Genomic DNA, 10,577 nt, shown 5'->3' on the forward strand with positions numbered 1-10,577 from the left:
CTCACCCATATGGCCATGTCTTTCCTGTACTGGGAAGAGAAGGTGGAATCCACACACAGACTCCCAAGTTCCAAAAAAACCCACAAAAACTGAGGAATTTACTGTTTTGGTTATCTTAGTGGCTTTAGGTTTTGGCGTTCGTTTCCTTTTCATTGTTTATACTTATTTTTTTTTTTTTTTGGTAAAGCTTTTGTAGTCCAAGCTTGAAAAAAGTCCTTCATGCTGAACGTCAGCCTTCCTCCTGTCAAAACCAAAGTCTTCTGCTTCTGCACAGGAACAGCCACCCTCTGTGACACCTTTGAGACCTCCTCACATTCCCAGGCAGCTCGGGTCCCCCTGCTGGACTCCTCCGGTTGCCCCGGCGCAGCAGCTCAGAGGATGCCAGTCCCTGCCTTCCGTTCTTCCACTTGGTGAAGAAGAGATGAGAGGACTTGGGGAGGGAGGGGAGGTGGGGATGGGAAGGATGGGTTCGTAGGAACATTGGCCGTCAAAATAAGAATTCACGGGAAATGAATGTCTCACGTGAGCCTGCGGAGAGGTCAGAAAGCTGGGGCTCTATCAGATAATGGTAAACTTACAGGATGAGAGCATCAGCGCTGCCATCGAGGCACCTATCTGCGGGGAGGTGGACAAGACCTCAGGCCACTCCAGTAGTAGGGGTGGGCTCTGGCTCTCTTCTGCCTCTTCCTGAGAGCGATGAGCTGCTGGTGGTTCTGCCCTGATGGAGGTGGATCCACTTCCATCGGTTCTTCACCTGGCACCAGATCCACCTCCATGGGCCCCTCACCGCTCTCAGGAGGGTCCACCTCCATCGGCTTGATGGTGTTGAGCCTCTCCATTAGCTGACTCTTCTCTGCAGGAGAACAATTCATCCTGCCTCCTCCACAACAAAAAATACCACTTAATACCACTTCGCTCTCGAGCTCAGTGCTGCTACTGGCGTCTCAAGCTCAGCGACCAGAGTTCTGGGCACAGGGTCACCCTAGTTAAAGGGCTCAGAACACAGGGCTGTGAGGTGACTTGTGACATCAGGAAGCCATGGTGATGCTGTTCTAAGGATGTCCCATGGTGACCAAATGTCAAGGATATACCGGTTTGGACTGGTTCCATGACTAAGGGAGTGGGGGGACCGAGGTTTGAACAAGAGAGGAAAGATATTTTTGTGTAAGAAATAAAAATACAAGAGACAGAGATATACATATAGGTTGCTCTGAATTTAACGCCTCCTATTTGTTTCCCTAGACACTGCAACAGATACTAGGAGTATCTACTCTGAGAGAGCAAATTCTCAGCTACAGCACACTATGTTTCAACATAGTCCCCACCATTGGCCGATTTGTGCATGAGCTGATCAAGATGCTCTTCATTTTATAATGTGATAGCAGTGCATGGCCATCCAGAATGTGGCTCGTCTTTCACATCTCTCTTGCCACTGCTGAAACACATTGACCACCGCCTCACTGTGCTCACGTCCACTGTTCGGTCTCCATTAACATTCAGCAAGTGTGGATGAATGTCAGTGGGTGTCATTTTTCCATGTGAAAGGACTCAGTGACGCACCTTTGCTTCATATGCACTTCCGCGTCAGTCGCCATCTTGTCAGACTGCCCCTCTGCTGCCATCTGTCACATGGCAACAAAAAGTAATGGAATATTGGTGGGAAGGTTCAGCCTCTACTGCCATACCACCAACATCCACCTCTGATGTAGTGAGCCAACATGATAAAACAGGAGGCATTACTTTTGGACCAGCCCTCATAAAATATGTGATACAGTGAATGTTTGTAAGTAACAAAACATTTTATTTTTAAATATCTTTTATTAAAATATTTTTAAAAAGAGAGCAACACACCTATAAATCTAGTGGGATATTTAACTTTGTATTTGTGCAACCAATGCATCAGTCTTCTTTTAATGTCACTGGTTGCCATTCTTAGTGAGGTCTCAAAGTGTTTGTCAGAAATTTCTGATGAAATTTTACTCTTCCACTGCTTCATCCTTGACAATAGTTGTGCACCAATGTACATAGTGCCAAAAAGTGATGACATGAATAAGGTGTGGTTGTGATAGACAGAGGTTTTAAAACTCTGGTAAAGAAGCATGATGAGAGTTTTGAGTTGAGTTTCCAATTGCAACTCTGTACATTCCATTTGAGTATTCATGGTTAATGTGCTTATGTTGACTGAAAATGGAGCTGCAAATATTCCTAAAAAGTGATGATTTTTTTTGACAATGTTGAAACCTCTTCTCCATTTATCAAAATGGAAAGTGTGGCTATGTATTTTTTGTTGGTCACAGGAATATGTTTAGCCAGGGTATCAAAATGCATAATCTTATTTCCTGTAACTTGAGTTAGCACTGCACTGTGCCCTCATTTCAGCCCAAACAGTGCCAATTGCATACCTGTGTCTGACTGTTGCTGAGAAATGGCTGCACGCCTAGGGCCAGGCCAGGCTGCCTGGAAGGGCAGAGCTGGTGCAGCGTGGGGGGTGGCCATAGGACTGACAGGGTTGGGCTGCATGTGGTCTGAGGGCCATGGGTTGCGCATGCCTGCACTAAGGCTTACGTAACTATTAGGAATGTTTTCAAGAGCAGCCATATCTATCCCTGCAAGTATGTATCCATTGCTTTCCCAGCTGAGCTGGAATAGTCAAGAGATGCCGTCAGTGTGCTGGGCCTGCTCTTCCCTTGGTGAAGAGAGACCAGCACTCTGTCCTGAGGAAATACTTTTGTCTTCTTCTAATGAAAGACAGTGCACAATGTGCATGAATTAAAAAAGCCACTTACACCTTATTTTATTTTCCAAGGGACATTTCAGCTTTTCAGGGGAAACATCTTCAAATCAGGACAACTCAGTGTGGCACAGCCAGGTATCTCCGTGTCATCAGCTTCATCTCTGCAAGCTAGTCAGGCGCCTGGAGTTCTGGGCTGCGTAGCTGTTTGCAAACCATGGCAGTTTCATTCAGAGATATGGGATATGGGATATGAGACATCAAGTGCGGAAACTTGAGATATAGCATGTTAAAATATTTGCTCTTTGGGGAAGGATTTTGGTTTAGAAGTTGTTCAATTGATGATTGACTTTGATAAGTAAATATGGCATACGGTTTTTATTATTTCCATGATACAAATTTGAGAAATTTTGTGTACTGGGACAATGAAATTCAGAGGACATCCCCTCACAGGATACCACAGAGAAGCAGAAAAAGACAAAATCAGGGAGGGAGTTCAACTCATTGTAGAGGAGAAGGAAGAAATATTCTCCAAGGGACAAGCTGGCAGCAGAGAGATGAACTGACACAATGAGTTACAACACAAAGGATGTTGCTGTTCATGAAATCAAAAGACACCAGTGCAGTTCACCATGATGCAGCTGAGTAAAAATTGTATTCCAAAAGGAGCTGAGGGACAAAGGGTGTCCAAGGTATCCTCTTGGAGATAAATAAAAAATATCAAAAGGGGCAAGAACATAAGGGTGAAAATATTGGATAAGTAAGAGGTATAAGTGGAAGAATTTGGGTTTTTAGGACTCTGGAATGTCTGCCCTGTTTGGAAGAGCTCTTCTGTGGAAAATCAGGCTGGCTGGATCTGTATGGGGATGTTTCAATAACAGAGACGTGTGAAAAGAATGGACCATCAAACTCTCAGACCATACAAAATCTTTCTGTTGGCAACACAAAACAGAGCCAGAGTACACAGTGCAGAAATTCATGAAGTGATTATAAAGCAAGATTAGGTAATAAATGCAAGAAACAGAAATTACTTGTTTAGAAATATATTTTTGAACTAGCTGATATTAATGAAATCCAATAGAATGACACATGGCAGAAATGTTGATTAAATTGTCTCTAATCTCCAAGAAAAACCAACTCTGCAAAACAGTACAAAATGGTGATATTGTAACTGTGAAGTCAGACAATCGGAATACTTATTCATCCACTGACTCTAGGGAGTAAAGCCCATGGTGTCCCTCCAGGTGACATGTGCTGGGCACTGCTAAAGCTGACTTCAAATAAGGAGAAAGAACAAATTAGATAAACTACGTATTTCAGAAAGGGCAATATCACAAAGCTGGAAGCCAACAAACTGGCTAGGAGAAAAACCATTCAGATGGGAAAATGTAGTTGGTATTTTTAAAGTATTTTTAAAAGTTTGCCAAAGTTCCAGGATCCAGAAAGAGCCAAACTGTACTAAGGCTTCCAAAACAAAATAACAAATAAACAATGAACAAACCACCCTGGTTTTGAAGGTAAATAAAAATAGACTTGAAAAAGAAAGAAGATAGATATATGCTATAGATGGATGGAGAAATTTGTGTTTAAAAGCAGTGAGGAAAGAAAAAGTACACAGGGAGCATTAATGGCTTGGAACAAGAACAAGAAGAATACAAAAGAAAATGGCAATGGGAGATTCACCAACAGCATTACAAAAAAAGTGGGATTTTTAGGTGTTGTTGTTGTTGCATACAGACGAAGTGTCTGGGTGGTACAGGGACATTACATGGGGCTGGCCATCAAGTACTACAATCAGTCCAGCAGTCCTTAAACAATGCGTTAAACCAATCACCAGTTTTTTTAAATCAGGAACATGGTATTTGAGATTATCTGAGAAACTGGCTGAGGAGATTTTTGAACTGCTAATAATAAATTTTCAGACATTTCAAACAAGACAAGTTTTGGGAGCCCAGAAAAAGCTGAAATTTTGCCAGTATTTTAAAAAGGAAGTGGAAGGCCAAAGATAGAGACTGTCAGCTTGAATTTGATCATCAAAAAGAAGCAGTGACAGGATTGCCTGAAAACGTTTGAGTAATAAAGAATTAAAAATGTCTAATAATATCAAATGCTAATCAGGGTGGGTTTAAGTAAAATGGAATTTCTCAAACTAATCTGATATCTTTTTATGAAATTACAAGTTTGGATGATGAATGAAATAGTGTTAAGGTAGCAGACTTCTGTGAGGCACGTGACTTGCTACCACTGCCTAGCATTTTGAGTAGGAAACTGGAATGATATAATTTCAACATGGTACATGTTAAATGAATTTAAAATCACCTAACCAATGTAATTAATTTAGGAATCATCATTAAGAGGCTATCTGCTTTGTAGAGTCCTCCAGTCAGTGATTCCTGTCCTGACTTGATTTGACTGCAAATTTTGACCAGGAAACCCTTCTTCCCGACAAAAAAAAGTGTGCTACTGAAATGTATTACAGATGGAATCCAGTGTTGCACTACACAAAATATTGAACAGGATGGGTCACAGGTACAGGGCAATCTAGGTTATTTTCAAAACAAGGTATGGCTAAAAGGCCTACCTTTCTTGTGGCCACAGAGGAAGTTGTATCCCTGAATAAACAAACATGAGTGACAGTGATTTTCCCTTGGGGAGAGCTCTTACAGAAGGGCTTGAATGTGGTCTGGGGTCTCAGCTGCTGCCATGGGCAGAGGACCATATACAGCAGGTGTTTGGGCAGAGCAAGTGAAGGAAGGTACAAGTCCTCTGCATCTGGTGTCCACGTGGCTGAGACTTAGAAATGCCTCAGCTCTGGCATCCCTGGTTGTGTTCTCAACACCCCTAATGCGGTGTTGAGAAGTTGGAATTGACACGAGGAGGACCTGCAGAAATGAGAAATGCGAAAATTTGCCATTAGAGGTGAAAATCTGAGTAGCTGATTCAGAGTTGCTGAACAAGCAGAGGTTTAGGATGAGACCAGCGTGACTTTCAGGTAACCACAGGGTGCTCAAGCTGAAAAATGCACACAGGCAAATTCGTGTATGAAATAACATCAGCTTAAAAATACATATATGTATGTATTCAAATGTATGTATGCAGTGTTTTCTTTACAAATATTTTAATTACTTACTAACACAACCTTCAAATAATTGTGCTGATTCTTTGCAACTTGCAATTTTAAAATCAAGATCTGGTGTACATCGACAAACAAAAATTAGTTATAGAAGTCCCATTCATTAGGAACAAACTAACAAACACTCACACAGGCTCTTTTGGCATAACTTTGAATCAGGCCCTAGCTTAATGGACAATTCTGCAAAATGGCCACTGCCCGGGGTGCCTCCACCCTGCTGTCTTCCTAGGGCTGAGCAAACGTGTGGCACTGAGGAAAATGCTCCTTTATGCAGACATGTCATTTCACACCCTGCCAGACAATTAAAATGCAAATTTAAAATGTTTATTAGAACTGTTTCAGCATCTATTCTAATGCATAAGAAGGGAATTATGCGCAGTGTATGGAGAAAGATGCATTGCTCCTCAAGTAAAACCTGGCTTCCACTCTAGAACTGGAGAGAGCACAGAGATATAGCTGGGAAAGTTGATTCTGGTCTGATTCTGATCTGATACGCTGGAATAAACACACTGAACTCAGCGTAGTCACAAAGCTTTATTGATTTAATGAAATGAGAATTTAGCTCCATAAAAGTACTTACATTGAAAGCATGTCCATAGCACAACGAAACTTCTGCATTACACTGTTTTTCACTTCACTCTTATTTTTAATTACAAATAATCTGTGTTCAGGGATGAGGACGGACTAAGCTGAAGTAAGGCTCAAACACACTGGCCTTGCAGCCTGGGGTTAACCTTGAGGCCATGGGGCCAGTTATGGAATTTCTGGTTGAGCAACACCTGCATAGGTTTGGAGGAGCCACCAGCAACTGGGCATAGCACCAAGTACTATGGATGCTTTGTTAAATCATATTCTGGAGCTCAACAAATGCAGCTTAAACTCTTTTGCAACTTTTGACTTCCCTGTTTGGTAGGGCCAGGGAAAGAAAGTGGCTGAGCACAGTGCTCAGCCTCTGTAGCCCCATGCAGCACCCCCACATGTCAGGAGCCCACAGTACCTCTCAGGGGCTGCCCTTCTTTGGCTGTGCAGTTCTTGAACTCCCCAGACTGGGAGCTGCTCTGTGCACTTAGATGTCACCTCCCCCAAGATGAGCAATCAGCCCTTAATGGACAGGACCAGAGCCAAGTTTTTTTAAGATGTGAGGTCTGGGTATGCATGCTGGCAGTTCTCCTTCCTATGTCAAATACATAGTTGCTCCATTAAGATTCACTCCAGTGCAAGCTGATGTTTAAGACAACTTGCTTCCCTTTCCTATTTAACATCTATCTACATCAAAGATGAAATCTGGATGCTCCCAGAGCTGTGATGAGGTTGTTTTTACAGGTATTTGAGCAGCGTGTTAAACCTGCTTATTTGAAGATGATGATATTTGTATTGTTGCTAAGAATTCATGCCAAGCATAATTTTGGGGCGTTGGGAAGGTATCATATTTGCATATTTTAAGTATTGATATAATACAAAATTCTTTTTATGTCTCTTTTCACAGCATAATAATGCTCTTTCCACTGCATGACAGCTTTTAGTATAGAAAAATTCAAAAACAGAAGAAAATTATTTTTCAGAAAATGGATTTTTTTTTTCTGATTTTCATTTTGCCATGTTTGGAACATCCCTTATTGCTCATGACCTGCTGTATATCATCCAGATAAAAACAGTAATTGCACAGAGATACAGGTACTTCACATGGTAATGCCTTAATCAAACAAATCAAATGACTGCATTCTGGAGGAGTCTGATTTTTTTTCTACAGCATGCTCTATTTCTAGCCTTGTGTGCCTGTAGAAGATGGGCTCTATGAAGCTCTTCCTTATTCCTTTTCTTTTAAGTCCTTTTGATTACCTTAACCCTTTCTTTTTTGTTCATCCTCCAAGCACAGTGAGACTCTATTTCTGATCCTGCAAGCTCCATAGAATCACAGAACATAGAATTATGGAATGGCTCAGGTTGGAAGAGACCTTAAAGATCATCAAGATCCCCTGACATGGACAGGATTACCATGCACCGGCTCAGGCTGCCCAGGGCCCCATCCAATCTGGCCTTGAGCACCTCCAGGGATGGGGCATCCACAGCTTCTCTGGGCAGCCTGTGACAGTGACTCACCACTCTCTGAGTAAAGAATTTCTTCCTAACATCTAACCAAAATTTCCCTTCTTTTAGTTTGAAGCCATTCCCCCTAGTCCTATCACTATTAGGCCATGTAAAAAGTTACTCTATTTCCTGTTTATAAGCTCCCCCCAAGTACTGGAAGGCCACAATGAAGTGTCCCTGGAGCCTTCTCCCAGATAAACAAGTCCAACTCCCTCTGCCTTTCTTCATGGGAGAGGTACTCCAGTTCTCTGAGCATCTTTGTGGCCTCCTCTGGACCTGCTCCAGCATCCTTGGGACCCGCTCCAACAGCCTTAACATAGAAATAGCTGCCACAGACCCTATGAACTTCCCTCTGCTGTTTTCCAGCTCTTGTTTTCCTTTCCCTACTTGCTTGTGCTCCCAGCAAACAACTCCTGTGCCTTGTGATTCTGCCCTGCCCTGGAAGGGCCCTCCCTAGATGCTGCCTCCCCCAGGCCAGGCCCCAGCGCTTGGCAGTGGTGGCCAGTGGGCCTGGAGCAGGGCTGAGGAGGCCTAGGAGCTCAGGTGGGCTCAGGTATGTGCTAACAACAAGCAGCATATGTTGCTGGTGTTGCACGAGCTTCGAAGTGAGAGACATCCAAGAGGAAGAAAACGCAGTGAAAGATATTCCTCTTTCATAGTCAAATCAGATACAGAATTCATTTTTGTTTTTACTTTAATTGTCTGCAAACCCTATGTAGTTAGGCTGGCATGAGCTCTTCTGCTGTGCAGGCTCTGGTGGTGCTGGCTGTGAGCAGGTGCTGTGTGCCAGATGCTGCTTGAGGGAGGCTTCCACCGCAGCACACATCTCTGAAGGTTTCCTTCTGTCAGTGGGGTTTCTGAGCAGGTAGATGGGTGATCTGGGAGGGATTCGAGGCCCCTGGGCGGTGGGAGAATGACCGGTGACTTCAGTCTCCTTCAGTTAGTTTATTTTGTTCAGAAGTGGATTAAATGGAACTTAAAGTGCTGTTAAAGCACTGTCGAAGGAGCAGCTCTTCTCTACCCTTGGTGAACCTCATACCACAGGTGCAGAGGAGGTATTCAGCAGCAATGGTGCCATTTGGGGGATAGAATAGCAAGCAACATGAGGTTAGGCAGAAGGGCTGTGGAGGGGAGCGGGTTGTGCTGCACAGCTGAACCAGCCCCAGGGACCCTTGTCTTTGGTCTTACAGCCTTTCATGAAGAAAAGATGTTGCTCCAAACCCCGCTGTCCCCCTGCCTGTCTCCCTGCCCAAAGGCTACTCCTGGGGTGGCAGAAAACACAAATCAGAGTCCTCTGCTCAGCAGTGACATTTCCTACCTTTGCAATGATGTTTTTATTTTCATAACCACCTCAGTGATTACGTGTAGCAGTGGGGGACCGTTACCAAGGGATAATACTCAATTCCACTGACATTATCTACCTCTTAGTGGAAACAAATGGATCCCTGCCAGCCCGCCAGTGCTGGATGGCTGACCATTTTTTTTGTGGGGAAGGGGTGCTTAAAAAGCTCTCTTCCATTATAAAGTTGATCCATCCAGCAGTTTGTGATTTTAATATGAAAAATTACCTTGGTTATTTTGAAATGCTAGCAGTTGAAATTCACTTTGTTTTTTGAGGCTGGATAAACAGTTGACAAGTGACATCTCTGCCTTTAAAAACTCACTAAAAAAACCAGCATGATTTGATTTGTTCGTACAGTGAAAAGATTGTTCTTTAATCCTTTTGGAGTTGTTGGATTTGATACTCCTGCCAGTGGAACTAATGAAAAATCCTCTGGCACGATGTGTCAAGAAGCCCAGGGACGTCCCTGGCCACAGCACGTCTCCTGAAGAAGGCAGGTACCTTGAAGGTGGCAGAGCCAGGGACACAATGCCCTCATCCATTCACAACACCGCTCCACGCCAAAAACAGCATGGGGACAGAGACCTTATTATATTTGGTACTACAAAACTGGATCCAATTGTCAGATAGAAGATGCGGGTGTATTTGAAAAAATACACTAAAACATAGCCACCCAATAATTACTTAAGTAGTTTTGTTGGTTGTTTTTGCCATCATTATAACAATTCAGTGAAATCCACTATTTAAAAAATAATCGCTGTAGTATTTGTGTTACAATTTTAGGTGTTCTGAACAGCAACTAATTCTTTAATAAGTATGAATGATTAATTCAGGACATAAACTGCATGAAATAATAACAGAAATTAAATCAGGCATGCTGCATCTGATTAGGGTTGGAGGAAGAAGTTGCCATTAAAGAAGAGAGCACTTTGTGGATTCACAACAGTTACAAAAATAAAACTAAAAGGCCAGACTAATTGGTTCTTGCATGGGGCTAGACTGAACCCCTGCTGGGCTCAACTCAGGTGCTGAAACATAGTTTCCTGCTGCAGCCTGAGATGACCTCAGACCTGTGGGGCTGGCCAATGTCAATGCAGGACCATCTGGAGATGCCCAGTGGGAATGCCTAACACGCCACAACAGCTGTGCAATGAGACCCACCCTTTTCAGTCACTGACACAGGTATGTGTATCCCTAAGATGCACTCTTTCCTAGTAATGGAACTAGGAATTTTTATATTGGCTTAGTATGGGAGGACATCCTTAAATAACCATAGTCACAGT

Source organism: Numida meleagris, chromosome 1 (genome assembly GCF_002078875.1).
Source record: "Numida meleagris isolate 19003 breed g44 Domestic line chromosome 1, NumMel1.0, whole genome shotgun sequence".
NCBI classification, from domain to species: Eukaryota; Metazoa; Chordata; class Aves; order Galliformes; family Numididae; genus Numida; species Numida meleagris.